The sequence below is a fragment of the Dipodomys ordii genome, unplaced genomic scaffold (assembly GCF_000151885.1).
Source record: "Dipodomys ordii isolate 6190 unplaced genomic scaffold, Dord_2.0 Scaffold132, whole genome shotgun sequence".
In the NCBI taxonomy this organism is placed as follows: domain Eukaryota; kingdom Metazoa; phylum Chordata; class Mammalia; order Rodentia; family Heteromyidae; genus Dipodomys; species Dipodomys ordii.
This window is the reverse complement of record NW_012267348.1, coordinates 3,548,157-3,565,430: the sequence shown is the minus strand read 5'-3', so window position 1 is coordinate 3,565,430 and position 17,274 is coordinate 3,548,157. Positions and strand designations below refer to the sequence as shown.

The 17,274-nt window shown below is 45.1% G+C and overlaps 1 protein-coding gene across 1 annotated transcript in view; it reads right to left on the bottom strand.

Annotated features, from left to right (window-relative positions):
• Chdh (choline dehydrogenase) overlaps nucleotides 1-17,061 on the bottom strand; it is a 30,112-nt gene extending 13,051 nt beyond the window's left edge. The window contains exon 1 of the mRNA XM_013030795.1: nucleotides 16,892-17,061. The gene's annotated coding sequence lies outside the window, so the exon portion shown is untranslated. The remainder of the gene's footprint in view (nucleotides 1-16,891) is intronic.
• Between the last annotated feature and the right edge of the window lie 213 nt (nucleotides 17,062-17,274).

The window sequence follows — 17,274 nt, the reverse complement described above, 5'->3', positions numbered from 1 at the left end:
AAAAAAAAAAAAAAAGCCAGAAGTGGAGCTGTGGCCCAAGTGGAAAAGTGCAAGACCTCAGGGACAGTGCCCAGGCCCTGAGTTCAAGCCCCAAGAATCTCTCTCTCTCTCTCTCTCTCTCTCTCTCACACACACACACACACACACACACACACAGAAGCAATGTACAGTGGCTCATGTCTAAGTCATAGTTACTCAGGAGGTAAAGATCCAGAGGATTGTGGTTCAAGGCCAACCTGGGTAAGATCCCCATCTCAACCAATAAAAAATCTGGGTGTGCTGTGTGTCTTTCATCCCAGCTATTAAAGAATCATAAATAGGACTACAGTCCAGGTCAGCCTAAGCATAAATGCAAAACTTATCCCACAAATAACTATTGCAAAAGAGGTCTAAGGTATGGTTCAAGAGAATACCTCCCCAGCAAGTACAAGGCCCTGAGTTAAAAAAATCTGGTACTGGAAAAAAAATAAATAATGGAAGTAGAGGTGCAGTTCAAGTGGTAGAACACCAACCCTGAGCAAAAAAGCTAAATAAGAGTATGAAGCTCTGAGTTCAAACCCCATTACTGGCACTAAATGGATAAATTAATTGTAAAATAAAAAATTAAGTAAAATGCAACAAAGAATCTGACTCTGTTTTTGGTCTCTGATCATGAATGGCTTTTTAACATCTCTTCTCCCTTTTGTCTTGCTCCATACCTAGGAAAAATGAGTCAAGAAAGCCCAGGGCTTTCCTGCCTTGTGTGTCAGCGGGGAAGTTCAAATCATGCAAATCAGTCCACCTGCAGGCAGCCTACAATGGAGCCACAATAAAAACCAAGACCTTTTGGCTGGCCCTTTGTTCAAGCCGTCCTAGGGCAGCTAGAGGGGCTACCCTGCTCCTCCCACAAAGTTCCACCTGTGAGCAATAAACCTCATCAGGAGTGAGTGAGTGAGTGAGTACGTGTGTGTATGATCATTATAAGACAGAGTAATACAAGCACATCAGAAATAGGATACACTTAGGAACAGATCTAACAAACTATGTGCATGACCTGTACACAGAAAACTCCAAGACACAGAAATATAAGATGGCCTAAATAGATCAAGCTACCTTGGAAAAGAAGACTCAGTATATGGGGGGGGGGGAGCTTCTTCTTGTTGTTTTTGCCCGTCATGGGGCCTGTTTCTGGGCTCTGTCCCTCAGCTCTTCAGCTCAAGTCTAGCAATCTACCACTTGAGCCACAGCACAACTTCTGGCTTTTTCTGCTTATGTGGTGCTGAGGAATCGAACCCAGGGCCTCGTGCATGCAAGGCAAGCACTCTACCACTGAGCCACCTTCCCAGCCCCCCAGTATTTGTTTTAATATCGATTCTCCCCAATTTGATTTATATATTCAATGCAATGCCAATAATATCCTGGAGGCAAGGGGGTGGAAATTAAAATCATTTCACAGATTGGCAGAGATAAAAAAGCACAGAGAAAAAATTATATTGCAGTCATATGAGGAAAACCCACAAAAGCAAAAAAAGAACCTTGACATCTCACATCAATATAGCTCAATCCTAAGAATACAGTCAAAATGTTTTTAAAAATTACAGGAGGTAGTAGTCTGAATTAATTTTAAAGGATGAAATTTCTATGTGCACAAAATAGCAGAGTCCCCCAGAATATATAAAGCAAATGCAGGCAGATCTCAAGGAACAAATAGTTCTGTCATAATAAGTACAGTCAGATTTCAATAATGATAGAAATTAATAAGGAAGTAGAACACAACATTATAAATCAACTGGACATAACAGTGATATATATGTATATATATATGTAATATATAGATATATCACTATTGGATATATATGGACATATATAGACATCTGACAGTGATAGATCACTATCTATATATACAAAAGTATATCTATATATAAAAATCTATTTTTATCTATCTCTCTCTCTATATAAAACTCAACCCAACAATAGAATACACAATTTTCCTCAGGGTGTATGTGGAATAGCATGTTATATGTTAGGCTACAAAACAAATCTTAATAAACTTCAAAAAGTCTGAAATTGAACAAAGAATCTTTTTAGATCATAGTGAAATAAAACAACAGAAGAAAACAGGAAAATTCACAAAAGGTGAAAATTAAGCATCATTTTTAAACAACTGGGTCAAAGAAGAAATCACAAAGGGAACTAGAAATAGCAGAAGATAGAAATTAGAAATTTCATAAAAACATCAAATATGAAAACCTATGGAGTTCAGTATACACTATGTGGAAAATGACCTAAGTAACTTGTGGGCAGGGATGGGGGAGGGGGAGGGAAACTGGGGAAAAGTAAAGGGGTGACATTGCCAAAAAAAAATTTACTCATTATCTGACTCTGTCCAACACCTTAGTAATACCAATAAATTAAAACAGCAACAACAAAAACCCATGGTTACAAAGAGAGCAGTACAGAGCAGGAAACTCACAGCTGCAATCTATACACCACAAGAGAAAGATGACTTCAGGACCTGACTTTATACTCTGAAAGAACTAGAACAATTAAACCAAGAGCTAGCAGAAGGAAGGAAATAAGTAAAGATTACAGCAGAGATAAAAGAAAAACAAAAGAGAAAATTGATGAAGATAAAAGTTTGCTCTTACAGCAAAAGTGATCAAGCTTTACAGTAGTACTCAATGGTGGATCACAGAAAGCTTTTCCTCTATATTCAGGAGCAGGACAAGGCTGTTTGCCTTTGCAATTTCTATGTACTATCAACTATGTAATATTACAAGTCCTTGCCAGAACAACTAAGCAAAAAGAAAAAATAACTAGGAAGTAGTAACATTATCTTTGTTTGCAGATAGCAGGATCCTATATATAGAAACCAAAAATTCCACATAGGAAAAACAAAAGAGCAATTGTAGCAGAGCTGTAACATACAAAATTGACATACAAAATTAGATGCATCCAGGCCCTTGTGGTTCGCACCAATAATCTTTGCTAGTCAGGAGGCTGAGATAAATCTGAGAATCAAGGTTCATAGCCAGCACAGGCAAACAAATCTTTGAGACTCATCTCTCTGATTAATTAGCAAAAAAAGTGAAGATGTGGCTTATGTGATAGAGAGCCAACCTTGAGTTAAAAAGATAAGGGACAGCAAGCATCATGAGTTCAAGCTCTATCACCAGCACAAGAAAAAAAAATTCCATTTTTCTACGATAATGAGAAACAAATTAAAAAAGAAATGGAGATAACTCCACTTATAAGAGCATTAAAAATAATATCTTAAGCACAAATTTAACCAAGAGTTAAAGATGTTTACATTAAAAACTACAAAATTTTGCTGATTTCTATGTACGTATGTGCGTGCGTGCGTGTGTGTGTGTGTGTGTGTGTGTGTGTGTGTGTGTGTGTGTCCTGGAGTTTCCAGCCCCAAGACTGGCACAAAAATAAGTAAAATTGGGGCTAGGAAGTTGGCTCAGTGGCAGAGTGCTTGCCTCTCATGCATGAGACCCTGGGTTCGATTCCTCAGCACCACATACGCAGAAAAAAGCCAGACATGGTGCTGTGGCTCAAGTGGTAGAGCACTAGCCTTGAGCTGAAGAGCTGAGGGACAGTGCCCATGCACAGAGTTCAGGCCCCACGACCCATCAAAAAAATAATTTTTAAAAAAAAGATAAAGTGAAAAATAAAAACATTGTTGGAAAAAGGATAAAGGAAAGAGAGGAGTTAAGGGAGTATAACAGAGGTGGTAAACTCATTCAAAGTACAATCCATGTATCTATGGAATTATCACAATGAAACCCTCTTATAAATTAGTGTGTGTGTGTATATATATATATATATTTGATTTTAAGAAAAAATAGATAAATTATACATCAAAATGTAATGCTTTGGGGACTGGGAATATAGCTCACTGATAGAGTGGTTTCCCAAGCTTGCCAAGCACATATAAGACTCTATGTTCAATCTCCTGCATAACTAAATAAACACAAACTTTTATGCATCAAAAAAATCACTTTCAAGAATTCAATGACGACCTGCAAAAATAGGAAGAAAAAAATTGCCAATCATGTATGTGCAAGGCCTTAATATCCAGTAATGGTAAGAATTACAACTCACTAACAAGAAGCAGTCATCTCAAATAGAAAAGGACTTGAACAGAAATTCCTCCTAAGAAGATATGTAAATAATAAACTACACAAAAAGCTGCTTAGCATTACCAGTCACCGGAGAAATGCAAATCAAACCCATAATGGGCTGTCACTCCCTACCCATTATTACAGCTATAACAAAAACAAAATGGAAACTAACAAGTGTTGGCAAGATGGTGGAGAAATTGGAGAAATTGGAACCCTTATTCACTGCTAGTGGTTATATAAAATGCTGCAGTCACAGTGGGGGGGGGGGGAGGAAGCAGTTACTCAAAAAGTTAAACATGGAGTTGCCATGGGACTCTACAATTCTACCCCTGGGCTAAACTAAACAAGATGGAAAGCAGATTGAAACAGATATGGCCACACCCTGTTTGCAACCAAAAGGTAGACAAACACAACTGGCTGGCTGGTAAGTGGATACACAAAATGGAGTGTATACATACAAGAGACTATTATTTGGTCTTAAGAAGGAACTAAATTCTGAGGTATGCACTAACACATATGAGCCTTGAAAATATTATGCTCAATGATATAAGCCAGACAACCAAACAACTATAATGTGATTCCATGGTACCAAGAACAGACAAATTCATAAAGACTGATGAGATGAACTCTTTATGACATTGATTTCCAGGAGCAGGGAGATACCATCAATGGGAGCAGTGCTTCTGTTTGAAGTCCTGGGAAGTTTTCAAAGTAGAAGGTGGTGTGTCCCCATCATGCAGGTGAGGAGCCCCAGAGCAGTGCTGCCACCTCGACAGAGAAGCTGAGGTCATCATCAAATTTGGATTATTTACAGTGGATATGAAGGCTGGGAATGTGGCTTAGTGGTAGAGTGCTTGCCTAGCATACATGAAGCTCTGGGTTCAACTCCTCAGTACCACATAAACAGAAAAAGCCAGAAGTGGCGTTGTGGCTCAAGTGGTAGAGTGCTAGCCTTGAGCAAAAGAAGCTCAGGGACAGTGCCCAGGCCCTGAGTTCAAACCCCAGGACTGGGAAAAAACGAAACAAGAAACAAAGTGGATACAAAACTGTTTCTGCCATACAAACTGAAAGGATCCATCACATCCATCCCAGGGGACCACGCAGAGGCAGGAACAGGAGAAAGATTATTACAAGGTTTATTAGAGGAGCCACATCCCCCCCCCCCACTCCCCGAGAGAGAGCACATGGCAGCCTCCACTATCTAGGTAGCAGCAGGGTCTGGGGGCAGGAAGTGAGGTGGATGGGAGTTCAGGTGGGTCTGGGCAGAGAGAGGGAACTTTGAGGGCTGGGAGGAGCCCAGGTCTGGGTGGAGCCAACAACAAGCAGACAAAGAGGAAATGAGGAAAATAATTCTGTTTGATATAGTCTAAAAAAAATCTAGGAATAAATTTCATTAAGGAAGTGAAGAACTTCTACAATGAAAACTATAAAAACTTTTTTATTTTTTTGGGGGTCCGGTTGTGGGGCCTGAACTCTGGGCCTGGGCGCTGTCCCTCAGCTCTTCGCTCAAGACTAGCGCTCTCCACTTGAGCCACAGTGCCACTTCTGGCTTTTTTCATTTTGCTTATGTGGTGCTGAGGAATCGAACCCAGGGCCTCATGCATATAAGGCAAGCGCTCTACCACTGAGCCACCTTCCCAGCCCCTATAAAAACTTTTAAAGAAAGAAATTGAAGAAGACACTGGGAAGTGAAAGGACCTCCCATGTTCATGGATTGTCAGAATACCATATTGCCAAAGGCAACCTATAAATTCAACGAAATACCCATCAAACTACCTATGTCATTCTTCACAGATACAGCAAAAATAATTTAAAAAATCCTATGGCACTACAAATTTCCCAAGTTGCCAAAGCGATCCTGGATTAAAAAAAAAAAAAGTAATGCTGGAGGTATCACAATTCCAGATGTCAAACTTTATTACAGAGCCATAGTAACATAACAGCTTGGTACTGGCACAAAAACAAACCTAAAGACCAATGGAACTGACTATAAGACCCACCTATAACCATCTATTCTTTGACAAGATAGCCAAAAACATACATTGGAGAAAAAAAAAAAAGGTCACTTCAAGAAACAATGCTAAAAAATGGACATCCATATATTTCTGGCTGAAACTGGATCTTCATTTGTCACTTTGTCCTAATATCAATTCAAAATGGATCAAAGACCTCAGTGTAAGACCTGAAACCTTGAAACTACTACAGGAAAGAGGAAGAGAAACATAACTTATTGGCATAGGCAGGAACTTCCTGACTAGAATTTCAGGGGCTCAGCAAATATGAGAAGGAATTGACAAATGGTATTCCATCAAAGTAAAAGTTTTCTGCACAAAAAAGGACATTGTTACTAAGCTAAAATGACAAACTGGAGTGGGAGATCTCTGCAAACTATATATCTGCTAAGAGTTTAATATCTGTACAAGGATCTCTAAAAACTAACCCTCCCAATAACCAATTAATAAACAGGCAAAGGAGTAAATAGAACCTTCTAAGAAGAAGCAAAAACAACCAATAACCACATGAAGAAATGCTCAACATCTCTGGCCATAAAGGAAATGCAAATTAAAACAACACTGAGATTCCATCTTACCCCAGTAAGAATAACCATTTGTTCATTCATTCACCCACACCAAAGAAAATTTAATAGGCACTAATGTGTGTGTGTATATATATATATATATATATACACACACACACACACACACACATATATATATCTTAGATACTAGAAGAAATGGGGGAAACCCTACTGCACTGTTGGTGAGAAGTAAACTAGTGCAACCATTTTGGAAGGCAGTTTGGAGATTCCTTAAAAAGCTAAACATAGACCTACTCTATGATCTGCAATAGCACTCCTGGGCATCCATCCAGAATATTATTGGTCAGGATACAGTAAAGACACTTGCACATCCATGTAAGTTATGAAAAGAGCCCAGTTGTCTTACAACAGATGAAGGGATCAAGAAAAATATAATTCAATTCTGAATACTGTTAAATAACTCAATTGAAGAGAACATTTACATGAGAATAGAGTTAGACATGGTGCCACACACCATCTCCCAAGGAGATCCTAGAGGAGGTTCCTACCTGAGGCTGGGCCCTGTGTGGACAAGAAAAGTGTTTAATCAGGGAATGCCACTGCACCATGCAGCCACCCTGGCTGAGCCTCCTAAGGCACATGCATGGAGAGGGGGGACTTCATCCTTATTGTTATCACCATCAGCCCAAAGATAGAGAGAAGTCCAAGAGAACACATTGTGTCTCATTTCGGGTTAGAGGCTAGACCCACCCCACTACAGGTCCAACCAACAAAGCCAATTTGGCGGAGCCAAAAGGTCACAGTCTGCATGGGGAAAGGGTGTGATGTACCAAATGTCCACACAGCAGGGCTTGAAAGGCTAAGGAGGGGAGTTACTGAGATGAGACTTGCCCAAGCTGAGAGATAGTGACAGTCCAATAAGTGACAGTGGGCAGCTGTTCTTCTTCACAAAGGATCCTCCCTGCCACCCCAGCTCAGGGTACCCAACCCCATATGATGTTAAAATGAGCTTCTTCATGGCCCAGTTCCTATAGTAAGCCTCCAGATGGCCTGGTCCCTGCCTCTACCAGTCACCTCTCTTCCTATTATAAGTTACTCTCTAGGCTCCAGATAAAGGGACCACCTTCTCTTCCTCCCCTTGTGCCTCTGTACGCACTGTTCCTTCTTCCAGACCTGTGTCCTAACTTCTGCCTACCTGGTCACCTCCTCCCCTTCCTGCAGGCCCCACTTTTAGGCTTCAGTTCCTCAGGAAAACTCTCCTCCACACTGGCCACATGCATCCTGGGACTTCTCTGTGTACTATTTATATTTACTAGGACCTCAACAAACTAACAGTGAGACCTATTTCCCTGGCCAAAAGTCTGGGGCTTTTTCCCATTTTGTGTCAATCCTGCCTGGTGGCTGGGTTCTATAATGCTGGCTTCTCTGTAACGCCAGGGATGGTCCTGCACAAGACCAAGAACAAATTGTCCCTGGCAATCTGAGATGTAAATGCTAAGCCCATACCTCTTTGCCAGGACAGACAGGAAACACTAGGTAGGAGGGATGCCAGGAATGTTCTAGATCCTAACCTGGACATATGCACAGATCAAAGCCATCATGCTATGCATGTTTCTGTACCTCAATTCAAGTTTTAAAAGTGATTTTTTTTTAAAAAAGGCATACCTGCAATCCTAGCAACTGGGAGATAAAAGTAGAAGGATCCGGAGATCCAGGCAAGACTGAGCTACATAGAAAGATGCTGTCTGAATAAATAAAACTCCAAGTTAAAACAATTTAAAAGCATTTTCTTTACAAGTCAATTTTTTTCTAGCTGTTCACCAGTGGTTCACTCCTCTAACCCTAGCTACTGGGGAAGCTGACATGTGAGATCTAAAACTCTATGAGATTCTTATCTCCAGGTAAGTGCTAGACCAGAGGTATGGCTCAAGTGGTAGAGAGCCAGCTGTGAGTGGAAAAAGCCAAGTGAGAGGATGGTGAAGCCCTGAGTTCAAGCCTCAGTATTATCACAAATAAAGTTTCTCTTCCTAGGAATCTGAGTTCCCATATGGTGACATGCAACAAACTGCATTGGAGGAAGTAGAGCTGTGGCTCAAGCGGTAGAATAAGTAAAAAAGCTCAGGGACAGCAACCAGAGCCTGAGTTCAAGCCCCAGGATTCACACACACTCACACACACACACACACACACACACACACACACACACACACAAAACATATTATTATTTTTTTTTATTTTTTCTTTTTGTTGTCAGTCATGGGGCTTGAACTCTGGGCCAGGGTGCAGTCCATCAGCTCTTCAGCTCAAGGCTAGCACTTGAGCCACAGCACCACTTCCAGTTTTCGGAGTGGTTTATTGGATATAAGAGTGTCACGGACTTTTCCTGCCTGGGCCAGCTTTGAACCGTGATCCTCAGATCTCAGCCTCCTGAGTAGCCAGGATTACAGGCGTGAGCCACGGGTGCCTGGCTCACACACACATGAACAGCTGCACTGAAAATGCTCTTCTTCCCCTGAAACAACGAATGTTTGCTCTCTTGCTGATTACTTGATAGCAGTGTGAACAATACCAGGTGCCCTGTGGACCTAGTAAATGAAGCCACTGAGGGTGAAAGGAAGTGAGGCAGAGGTTGTCAAGAACACCCTCAAGTCTGAGACTTCATCAAAGGCTAAACTTCTGTCCTCAGCTCTGCTGGACCTCACCATATGATATAGAGCAGTACTATCTGGATTCTAGTCTTTGTCATGGCTCCCTAGACCCTAAGCGGCTGTCCTACCTCCCCTCAGCCACCCCCATGGCACCTGCTTGGGTCCAAGGTGACAGCATTCTACATTCCAAGATCTGCTATCTGTCACAGTCCCTCTAGCTGGTCTCCACCCAAAGCAGAGCTCAAGGTGGGGAAAAATGTATTCCTAACATGGAGGGGTAGGAAGGCAGGGGGAAGTACGTGCTACCCAACCATAGGGATAGTTCCTTGGTCACTTGGCATGTCAGTCCCTTGAAGGCTTGTCTGGAAACTGGATCTGATCATCAGAGGTGGACCTAAAGGCAGGGTGCAGCAGAGGTCACTGCTGGGTGGGGGAGGCTCAGTTCCCTCCCAGAAGCAAGCACCTGACAGACTCAGGCTGCCACTAAGGACAAAGCCTATCCACACAGAAATGCCTGGACTGTTGGCACTGTGCTGAACTTGGCTGGGTGGGCTGTGAAGCAGAGAATGGACCTGGGCCACTGGCTGGAGCTGAGCAAGGATAAGTCCTCATATCCTTACTCCTATGTAGCAATAGGACAATGAGAGAAAGACGAAGCCCTCAATCCTCTCCAGGAGTGTGGCAGGACCCCCTTCTACCAGATGCAGTGCAGGTATCAGCCTCATGGCCATGAGTTATCAAACTTGCAATGGGGCTGCCATTCCAACCAGGTTTATTCTATTCCAGAGGGCAACTGGGGAGTTTGAAGTTCCCAGAACCAGGTATCCCCCTTCCCAGCACCCGTAATGGTTCCCCATGCTATTGTCCCTCACTGCACACCACCTCACAGCCAAATCTCCACAGCACTGGGGTGATCTCAGTGCGAGGGGACCCCAGAATCAGCAGAAGTCTGATGAAAGATGTGGATGACGTTCAGCTTGGACTTCATCAAAATGATGTCACACACAGGAGATGACTTAAAACCAAGGGCTTTTCCTTGCAGTCGTGGCAGGGTCTGGATCACCACCTTAGGCACACCTTGACAAGAAGTCCACACTGACTCTGAATATACTTCTTCCATCTTCCAATGCACAGGAAATGAACAGGGCAGAGGAACATGCAAAGGTCACTGTCAACAGAATCTAGGCAGGGAAAGTATCACCTATTCCTTTAACAATAAGCCCAAGTATATGAAAATAGGACAGTGGGAGGGAAACGTACAGATTGTGAAGCATAAGATGCACCTGCTTATCATACCAAGAAGCTCTTAACTGATCCTGGGGACTAGAAGAGCAGAGATTGGAAGATGTGAAGAAATCATTGTGAGATGTGATAAGGGTCCTACAGTGAGCTCATTTAAGAGCATGCTTTCAAAAACACATGCTAAAAAGATGGCAGACAACATAAGCTATAGGGGACTTGGTTTAAAATCAACCGAAGCAGACATTATATGCAGTGGAGTCTGTATCTCAATTTTGACTTCACCTCAATTTCCTAAGGGCAAATTTGTATGGTAAGAAAGAAGAGAAGGCACTGGTAGCTTATGTCTGTGAACCATCAGAAAACCAGAAGTGGTGCTGTGGCTCAAAATGGCAAAGCACTAGCTTTGAGCATAAGAGCTCAGGGACAGTGCCCAGGCCCTGCCTGAGTTAAGCCCCATTACCAACAGGAAAAAAAAAAAGAAAAAGAAAGGAAAAGAAAAGAAAAAAGAGAAAAGAAAAGAAAGAAAGGAGGGAAGGAAAATACCTGGGTTGGGGGAAGCAGAGACCTGGTTCCTGGCTAAGGGCTAAACCTACCTTTCAGGAGCTTGAGGCCTGCTGCTAATATTGTAGAGCTCTCTCTTTCAAGTGCACTTTTACCGAGTTTTCTGAATCTCAGTGACAAAGCACTCATCTCACAGCCTGCAATGACAGGATACAGTACAGTCTGGGAGGCAAGAGCAGAGCGGCCCTGGCCCACTCACTATCTGCGACTGTCTGTGAAAGGTAAGTACAGAATGGAAGGAAACATTGTGCCAAGCCTTTGGCACAGTGACCTTAACTGGCTGTGTCCAGTGGTAAGACAGGGCTCTCTCATTTTGTATAGCCTCACCTAATTATTGCAATGAATGTCCCTTGCACTTTAAAATCAGCCCGTGAGAAATTAAAATGTCAAAAGCAAATGAATGGATCTCTAGTCCTTCACCACAATGAGAAAATGTTATGGCCTAGATATTAATCCACCAGAGCCCCCAAACCTGTCATCCTCAAACATGACAGGTGAGGTGTCAAAGTGCCTGAGTTTCCCTGCCGCTATTTGCAGTAACAACGTTATTACTGTCGAAAAACACGGCATTACTAGCATAGCAGCTCTGTAAAACCCCATGTGATTCACAAGTCTACATTCACTTGCTCGCTGCCATGTCAGGGCAGGCCAAGCCTCCAGCAAAGGGCAGCAACTCCAGCAAAGGAATCCAGGATGGGGGCCGAGAGTCTACACTGCAGCCATGATCAGCCAGCCAACTTTCACACACATATCCACTGCTGATTCTCTTCCACACTTCTGCCACTAAATGTCAAAGGTCCTAAAAGCATCAGGAAAGTACCAAGGGGAAAGAGATTTCCCGGATGGAAGAGGGGAACTCTACTGGAATTTTTTTTTTTTTTTGGTTGGTCATGGGGCTTAAACTTTGGGCCTGGGCTCTGTCCCTCAGTTCTTCAGCTCAAAGCTAGTGCTCTACCACTTGAGCCACAGTGCTGCTTCCATTTTTCTGGTGGTTTATTGGAGATAACAGTCTCATGGTCTTTCCTGCCTGGGCTGGCTTTGAACCGCAATCCTCAGATCTCAGCCTCCTGAGTAGCTAGGATTACAGGCGTGAGCCACCAGCATCCGGCTCCTAGTGGATTTTTCTAAACCCACTGTAACTCTCTCCCCTCCAGGAACTTGGAATAAAGATGAAATTAATTTCTAAGTAATCCAAGGAGACACATAGGACAGAGATATACCATGGGAAGAGAAAGTAAGGTATAAGGAAGGAGGGAGAATAAGACAGAAAATGGGAGCCATGGATACCATGGCTGGTCTTCATCTCAGAGAATTGATGTTCTGTGACCGGATTATAGGTTCCAGTTCAGAATCGGTCACCTGGATGTATGTTTACCTAACCACTACTCAGTTATCCTACTCTGATACTATCATTTAGACCCACAGGCTTTGATTGGTCTCATAATCAGTCTCTTGACATGGGTCTGCTCTTTATGGTCCTCTTATGGGTATTCTCCCAGGTCACAGATTTACAAAAAAACAAGTAGTTTCAATTCCTGACCTAATTACTCATCTAAGGCCACTGTACCTTATTTAACATCCTTAAAAAGCTCAATGGGAGAAGGCCAGGCACTGGTGGCTCATGCCTATAATCTAGGTGGCTGAGATATGATGATCACAGTTCAAAACCAGCCTGGGCAGAAAAGTCCATGAGATTCTTATCTCCAATTAACTACCAAAAAGCTGGAAGTGGATCTGTGGCTCAAATAGTAGAGTGTTAGCCTTGGACCCAAAAGCTGGACAGTGCCCAGGACTAGAACCAAAAACAAAATTAACAAAAAAAAGCAAGGAGTCTATCAAGTCCACAGAATAGCCTGACTTCTCTTTTCACATTTTTATCTCAATTCTATTCACAACAGGTTAATTCAACTATCATAGATTGGAACAAATATCACAGACCTGGCTCTACTACAAAATCTCAGGTGCTCTGTCTTATACACTATCACCCTGTTATTGGTAGAGCTCTGACAGAAAAAGTATACCCATCTTCTATGTACCTCCTGTGTGTTTTGGACTTTCTTTGAAACTCCACTGTGTTAACAAACATGACAATCATCACACCGCAGGAGACAGTGCACAGGTATCACAGCCATGGGCACTAGTTGTAACCTTACGAGGTTTTGTCCTGGAAATCGGCTGGCAGAACATGAACATGTGTGCAGTTCTGTGGCCCTGCTGGAGACAGTGCAGTGTAAGAGGTCTTGTGGCTTCGGGATATCTGTCTTAAACCAGGCATTAAACTCAATTCTGCTGAGGAGTCCAAGTAGTGGAAGGGAACAGTGGGGAGGGGAAAGGGGCATACCAAGGGCCAAATGCCAAGGCCTACTCTTCCAGCCCAGCTCCAGGAGTCCTGGCAGGCAGCTGGTATTTGCCAAATCAGCTCCCTCTTCATGAGACAATGAGTCCACTGTTGACTGGCCGGGGCCTTGATTAATATTTGCAAGAGAACAAAGTGGAAAATTCCACCTGTGTGGGTGAAGGCTGGACCCAGGAAATGTCAACAACCCTCACTGCCTTGTTGTCTCAGGGATGGATCCAGCAGAGTCACAAAGGTCGCAGTAGCAGGGACATGATTTGGGGACTGTCTTTACTCTTGGATCCAAGGGAATTTTCCCATTTGTATATTAGGATTTTGTTGTTGTTTTGGGTCGCTCGTGGGGCTTGAACTCTGGGCCTGAGCGCTGTCCCTGAGCTCTTCAGCTCAAGCGCTCTACCATTTGAGCCACAAGCACCACTTTCCTAGGACTTTTTTAAAAATAAAATTCTCCTGCCTTCCCTACCCTAAACCTACACAGTAATATTTTTGGGTGTAAATTCAAAAAAGACTACCAAAACCAGGACTTGAACCTTGAACTTTTGCTCAGCTTTGTTATGCATAGCTGGCCCTCTACCACATGAACCACATTCATAGTCCAGCATTTTTGCTGATTAATGGAGATAGAGTCTCCAGGACTTTCCTGCCTAGGCTGGCTTCAAATCTCAATCCTTTGATCTCAGCCTCCTGAGTAGCTAGCTAGTAGTAGTACAGGCATGAGCTGTAGGTACTGAGCTCTACACAGCAATTTTAAGCCCTTCAACTTCCTTCCCCAACTTCTGCAGTGAGTCCCCTAATAGCCTGCTAGTGAGGCAGAGCTGATGTTAGTGACATACTATAGGAATGGGGAAACTGAGAGACCAAGAGCCTTGACCAAGGCCAAGAGACAACATGTGAGTCCCAGAGTCAGGCAGACTAGAGACTAGGAGTTTCGGCCCTCAGTGGCAACACACAGCCAGTTTGGGGAGGGGCAGGAGATGTCTTGGTGAGGAGCTACCTGTCCTAGATAGAAAGATCTTCCAGGCTTTGGCCCAGGCCATGAACTTTGCCTGCCTGTGGAAGAAGCAAGAATGTCAAAGCAGCTCTACTAGGTGGGCAGGCTTTTACATAGCCTTGGAGGAAGGTATGTGTTGTTATTCCTTTATTCAGACCTTTAATGAGCACCTACTAAGGTTACCTCCACCAAGTGTTTCAGAAATCCAGCCTTGGCAGAATATGACTGAAGGAGTCTCCAAAGATCACCTCCTTCAGACTCTAGTCCTCTTGTTGCTACTCTGTGGTCTCATCTACCCTATTCTATAGAAAAAGAACCAGAGGCTCTGAGAGGAGCTAGAAGGAGGAAACTAAGCCCTGCAGAACCCAGGTGGCCCTGCCTCCAGTTTTCAACCTCCAGTTACGGGATCCAAGCAAGCTGAGTCCCTTTTGGAAGGCCACTGATCAACAAGGGCCTCGTAGAGATACTTGTGGCGTGAACCAGTGTGAAAGCCTCAGAGGAGAGGTCCTGTTTACCATGCAGAATCCCTCTCACTTTCTCCTTTCTCTGCCCATTCCACAGCCAGCCCTGAGGAAGCCTGAAGCACACACCCATCCCAGAAGTCCCAAAGCAGGGACAGCATCATCTCTATGCCTATCATTGCTGGCCCCACAGCAGGGACTGAGGAACTTGCTCTGGCTGTTCAGAAGTTGGTTTATACAACAAGAGCATTCCCCTCCTCCCACATGCTCAACTACTCTTATCCCACCCTCCCTCCATTCTTCCTCTCTCCTTTTTCACCCCCTCCTAGACCCTAGAGAAGGAACTTAGCCACCGCCTTTCTCAAAACAAAACTACCCTCCACTCCTTCTATTTCCAAGCCTACTTCCTCTTGCTACACTAACTTGGCAGTCTTTCTGCTAGACCATGCCACCCCCTGGACTCTCCACCCATGTGACCTCCTGCCCCTCCTGCTTCAAGATTGGGTTTCTTGCTCTCACCACCTCCCTAGTCCCTAACACCCCAGGTTTTCCTCCCCAAAAGTACTAGAAATGGCTGACTCACAGACTTGTCCCCAGGCAAACCTTTACATTCCAAGTCATCCCAAAGTCTCTACACATAGCTGGAGCTCCCCTACTGCAGGGCCTTTTCTGCCAACACAGCTCTGAGCTTGTCCTGGGGCAGGCTCTCACTACTCACTGGCTGCACACATGTTGGTGGTCTGGTCTCTGAGAGGTTAGTCCCTACCATCTCCACCACCCCCCCCCACACACACAGGTGGCCTTTAACAAACAAAAGATTCCCCACCATCTAAATGCCTGGGTCAGTTCCTTGACAACATGGGGCAAAGTTCATGGTTCTAAGCTGCTTCCACTGCAGCAGGGTGGACACCGGTGGCCTTGAACATGCCTCTCACTGCACTTATCTTCCGTCTCAGAGCACCCAAGTGCTACCTACCTTTGCACCCTGGTGCTTGGCAAGGGTTTACTGTACAGAAAGGCCACTACTGGAGCTAGAAATGATCTTAGGGAATACAGTGCACACAGTAACTCAGAAAGATTGACCTAGAATAGTCCAGCCCCAGGCCACAACCTCACCTGAGTAACTCTGACCCCCCAGGAGCCAGATCAATCCTTGTTGATGATTCCTTCATCCCACCTGTAAGCATGCCAGAGGCCCACTGGCCTGGAGGCTGGGGACTGTGGGTGGGGAAGGACTGGAGTGGTTTTGTCTAAGCCTCACAGAGGAGCTAGGCCTGGCTCACTCTAAGGGCCTCCGTAAACCTAGCTGCTTAACTCAGCACCACCTTCCACCAGCGGAGATGCCATCCAGAAATTGCATGCCCTGCTTGAGGGCTACATACAGCCTATAAGGGGAGACCCAACATTGTTGTTTGCAAATGAGGGGCTGAAGCAGCCAAGTTCCAGGTTCTGTGCCTCCACTGTAAGCTCAACCGATTGTCAACTGTCCCTCAAACCACTATTCCAAAGGAAGGTCCCGGGACCACCCTCCCCAGCTTGGTGGGAGGTTGGAGTGGGGTCGGGGGGGGGGGAAGGATCAGGCCTGGCCTTGAAGACTCAGTCTCATTTAAGTGCCAACCCTGAGAACTGCCGCTCTAAACCCACAATGCTGAGGCTTCCACTGAGACCCCCCAGATGCTACCGTCAGACCTCTTTTTGTGCAAACACACATTTACCAGCAAACAAATCTAAGGAGCAGAGATTCCCATAGCTCTTTCGTGGCCTAAGTTCCTGCTGACTAGCAAACACCCTTGACAAAGTTGATGGGGCGGAGCAGATTTGCGTCTCACCCCTTTTCTTTCCTGGGCTCAGCCGCCACGTAAACAAAGGGGGCCCCCAAGTCCTCCCAACCCGCCAGACCCTCCCGGCTGGAGGAGTTCTGGACTCCGTGCTGGACACCAATTCCGGAATGGGCCGGGTTCGGGGCGCCTTCTCCGCTACTCACCCTTGGCCGCTGGGCCCCCGCACCGTGGGCCACCTCGAAGCTGGAGCGGAGCTAGAGCAGGGCGGCAGCGGCCCCGATCCCCGCCCCGCTACACTGTAACTGACCGCACACGCGCGCACCGCACTACCCGAGGGGTCGACCGGGTCCCAGCGCCTGGCTGGCAGGCCGGGCGCGGCGGGGCGCGGCGCTCGGCCCGGCCCGGGGCGTGGGTGCAGGCGCCACACCTGGCCCCGCACCCGCACGTGCGCACCGGCCGGGAGCGCGCGGCTGAGACCCCGCCCACCCCGGGAGCCCCAGCCAGAGACTTTACCACCTTGGGAAGGGGCCAGTGACCCGCCTCTGCCCGGACCAGGGCGGAGCTGCGGGACGGGGGCGGAGCCCCG